Source organism: Penaeus vannamei, chromosome 36, assembly GCF_042767895.1.
Source record: "Penaeus vannamei isolate JL-2024 chromosome 36, ASM4276789v1, whole genome shotgun sequence".
NCBI classification, from domain to species: Eukaryota; Metazoa; Arthropoda; class Malacostraca; order Decapoda; family Penaeidae; genus Penaeus; species Penaeus vannamei.
The window spans coordinates 24,229,187-24,233,896 of NC_091584.1; positions in this window are offsets into that span (position 1 = coordinate 24,229,187).

Sequence of the window (4,710 nt, forward strand, 5' to 3'; positions counted from 1 at the left end):
CTTTAAATTAGACCATAAAATGTAATTCCTATTAATCCTATTTAATCTCATTTAACCTTTTTGTCATTCAAACTTTTTATAAGAGATTTATTAACCTTGATAGCCCGTCGTATTTACCAAGCAGGAGTATAATTATATGAATAATTACTTGGAAATCTACAATGTGTACATATACAGGCGTACACATATGCACATACACATATTTTGTACATTCGATAAAACACATCGATAATTACTAACCGGTCCCCCTCTTCTGCATGACGTCCACTTGGTACTATTTTTGGGACACTGATGACGTCAGACATGGAACAATTAGTGAGCATTGCATTGTACTGCATAGCAAGCACTTTTTCCTAAAATGCATTGAAGACACGACTTTGACTGAGAAACATTTTAATCAGCTGTGATTCTATGCTGAAAGAGGAAATTTTTTGTACAGGACTTTTAATGCTATTTTTGTTTTTTTGTTATTAGTATCATCTTTATTATAATCGTTATTACTGTTATTATTATTATTATTATTATCGTTATTATTATTATTATTATCATTGCTATTATTGCTACTACTGATACAGCGACTACTAATATTACTTATTATTATCTTACTACTTATTATTATCATCCTCATCCTCATCATCATCACTATCATCATCACCAGTATTCTAATTATTATTATTATTATTATCATTATTATTACTACTACTACTACTATCGTTATTTTGCTGTTCCTATATCATTATCATCATCATCGTCATCATCATTATTGTTATCATCATCATCATTATCATTATCATTATTGGCTTTGTCATTTGAAACAGGAAACATAAGACCCAAGATATTTTTCAGAAAACATTTAGTATCATTTCATCTTGACAGAAGTTAGAGGATGCTATACTAACATCACTCTCCTTAATACAATCCTTTTTACTTCAAGGATTTGCCTCACTTGTTTCAATCCTTACGTAATAACACTGAAGGATTTGAAACAGCTACAGTGTGGTGGAAAAACAGTATTTTTTTATATTTTTGTTTTTTTGTTATATATGTTTATATTCCCCCTTCTTGGTTTATTACGTAACGCCAATACCTGAACAATAAATAAATAAATAAATAAATAATAATAAAAAAAAGTCTTTAATATGAACAATATTTCTAACAAGCAGATACTTCCATATCATAGGGATATTTTTATCAATGAAAAAAAAATTATCACTAAGTATGGAAGTATGGTAGCACATTCTCTTTTTTTTTTGTCAAATGAAGTTTCAAGTTTCAAGTACACAACGCTGCTGGAAACTTCCCATGTGTTTTCGTGTAGTTTTTAAAGGTATGTTATTATTATTATTATTATTATTATTATCATTATTATTGTTGTTATTATTATAATTATTATCATCATCATTATTATTATTATTATTATTATTATTATTATTATCATTATTATCGTCATCATTATTAATATCATTATCATTATTCTTATTCTTATTATTACTATTATTGTTATCATCATTATTATCATTATTTTTAACATTATCATTATCATTATCATTATTATCATTATTATCATTATTATCAATATTATTACTATTATTATTATTATCATTATTATTATCAATTACTATTATTATCTAATTTGCACTTAAATCAATTACATCAAAGTGCTCTAATAAAATATAGGCCTATTAGTCCCCTGAGAAAAAGCCATGCAATTATAGTTTGTGTGTTGCAACGTTTTTTTTTTTTGACAATAGATAGATAGATAATCAGAGATAGATAGAGAGTGTTAGTATAAAGGCGTCTTCAGCACATCTTCAGCGATCATCCGAGATCTGCCGAAACGTTTGTAAGATGGGGCTGGAAACGTTTTTTTCTTTTTCTTTTCTTTTCTTTTCTTTCTTTTTTTTCTTTCTTTCTTACTTTCTTTTTTTTCTTTCTTTTTTTCTTACTTTCTTTCTTTCTTTTCTTTCTCTCTTTCTTTCTTACTTTCTTTTTTTCTTTCTTACTTTCTTTTCTTTCCTTTTTTCCTGCTTTTTGTTTTCTTTCTTTCTTTTTTTCTTTTTTTCTTTCTTTCTTCCGTTCTCTCCTTTAATTCTTTCTTCCTTTTTTTCTTTCTTTCTGTCTTACTTTCTTTCTTTCTTTATTTTTTTTTCTTTCTTTTCAATTTCCGAGCTGTTGTTGTTTCTCCCCTTCCTTCTTTTAAGATAATTGATGGAAAAGGAGAAGGGAGGGAGTGAGAGACAGACAAACAGGCGTAAAAAAAATGAAAACAGACAGACTAACAGACAAGCAAACAAGAAACAGAAAAGACCCTAATGAGAACACCCCTCCCCCCCCCCATCCCTAAGAAAAAAATACACCCCCCCTTCCCCCACTCAAAAAAAATCATCCCAATTACCCAAAAAAAAAAAAAAAAAAAAAAAAAAAAACACGATAACGACCTTCAGTCTCTCTTCCTCCTCCTCCCTCCCTCCCTCCTCCTCCCTCCTTCCTCCTCTCCCTCCCTCCCTCCCTCTCCCTCCCTTCTCCCTCTCCCTCCCTCCTCTCTCTCTCTCCCCCCTCCCCCCCTTTCCTCCCTCCCCCTCTCTCTTAAAAGTAAGGAGACGAACCTCCCTGACAAGCACGGCGCTACAACCCAGTGGTAGGCTCAAGGGCCCCCCGAGACAAATGGTCCTGCCAGAGTCCTCAGCAGCGTGCTAATGCTATGTTACATTGGAAGGCCCTTTGTCAGGAGCGTGGGGGGGTGGGGGAGGGGGTGGGGGAAGGGGAGAGAGGGGAGAGGGGGAGGACGGTAAGGGGTAGGGTGGGTAGGGGAGAGGTGAGGGGCAGGAAAGGGATGAGGGCCTGGGAGGGGGAGGGGGAGAGGGGAGAGGGGAGGATTTGTACGGGGTAGGGGAGAGGGGTGGAGGGGTAGGGGAAAGAGAAACTGATAGGTAAGATGTAATAATCATGTGGCTATTAAGAATAGGTAAGGGATGGAACAAAGTAGAAGATGGATAGATAAGGAAAAGGGATGAGAACGCACGAGAAAATAAAGATAGGAGGATGGTAGGGAAAGAGAAAGGGGAATAACTGAGAAAAACAAAGATTATGTAAAAAGAAAAGAAAAGAATAGACAGAGAGAACGATAGGTAGGGATAGAGGGCGTAAGGTAATAGGAGGGAAAGGAATAGGAAAGAAGTAGATAAAGAGAAATGGGAATATAGAGAGGAAAGGAGACTAAGGGAAGAGGTAAGAAAAAAAAAATAAAGGATAAGAGAGAATGGAATAGAAAGCGCTAAAGGTGGGGAAGAAGGAGAATATGGCAAAGAGGAAGTGGGGGAAAGAGGAGAGGGAGAGGTTATGATAAAAGGATAGAAAATAGATTAAGGAAAGAAGGAGAAAAAGGGGAGGAATATAGAGGGTGGGGGTGGGGTAAGGTGGTGGGAGAGATGGGGGGAGGGGGAGGACAGGTGGAAGTTATCGCTTTCTTGACAAATTTATCTTAATTCTTAGGGGTTGGACTTTTTTCCTTTATATCTTTTTTTCTCTTTAATTCTCTCTCTCCCTTCTTCTTTCTCTATAATCCCCCTCTATCTCTTTTCTCTTCTCTTTAATTTCTCTCTCTCTCTCTCTCTCTCTCTCTCTCTCTCTCTCTCTCTCTCTCTCTCTCTCTCTCTCTCTCCCTCTCCCTTCTCCCTTCCTCCCTCCTCTCCATCCCTCCATCCCTCCCTCCCTCCCTCTCTCCCTCCTCCCTCCCTCCCTCTCTCACTCTCTCCTTTCTCTCTCTCTCTCTCTCTCTCTCTCTCTCTCTCTCTCTCTCTCTCTCTCTCTCTCTCTCCTCCCTCCACTCACCCCCTCTTTCCTCCTCCTCCGTCCCTCCCTCCCTCCGTCCCTCCCTCCCTCTCTCCTCCCTTCCTCCCTTCCCCTCTCTCTCCCTCTCCTCTCTCCCTCTCCCTCTCTCTCTCTCTCTCTCTCTCTCTCTCTCTCTCTCTCTCTCTCTCCCTCCCTCTCTCTCTCTCTCTCTCTCTCTCTCTCTCTCTCTCTCTCTCTCTCTCTCTCTCTCTCCCTCACCCTCTCCCTCCCACTCTTCATTCCCCACCCTCACCCTCCTTCCTTCCCTCTCACCCCTCCTCCTTCCTCCCTCCCTCCCTCCCTCCCTCTCTCTCTCTCTCTCTCTCTCCTCTCTCTCTCTCTCTCCCTCCCCCTCTCTCTCTCTCTCTCTCTCTCTCTCTCTCTCTCTTCTCTCTCTCTCTCTCTCTCTCTCTCTCTCTCTCTCTCTCTCTCTCTCTCCCTCTCTCCCTCCCTCCCTCCCTCCCTCCCTCCCTCCCTCTCTCTCTCTCTCTCTCTCTCTCTCTCTCTCTCTCTCTCTCTCTCTCTCTCTCTCTCTCTCCCCTCTCCTCCCTCTCCCTCCCTCCCTCCCTCCCTCTCTCTCTCTCTTTCTCTCTTTATTCCCTCCCTCTCTCTCTCTGTCTCTTTTTCTCTCTCTACCCCCTCTCTCCCTCTCACTCTTCCTCCCTCCCTCCCTCCTCCTTCCTCCTCCTCCCTCTCCTCTCCCTCCCTCTCTCTCTCTCTCTCTCTCTCTCTCTCTCTCTCTCTCTCTCTCTCCTCCTCCCTCCCTCCCTCCTCTCTCCCTCCTGCTCTCTCTCTCTCCCTCTCTCTTCCCGCTCTCTCATCCCTCTCCCCTCTCTCCTCCCTCCTCCCTCCTCCCTCTCCCTCCCGCTCTCTCTCTCT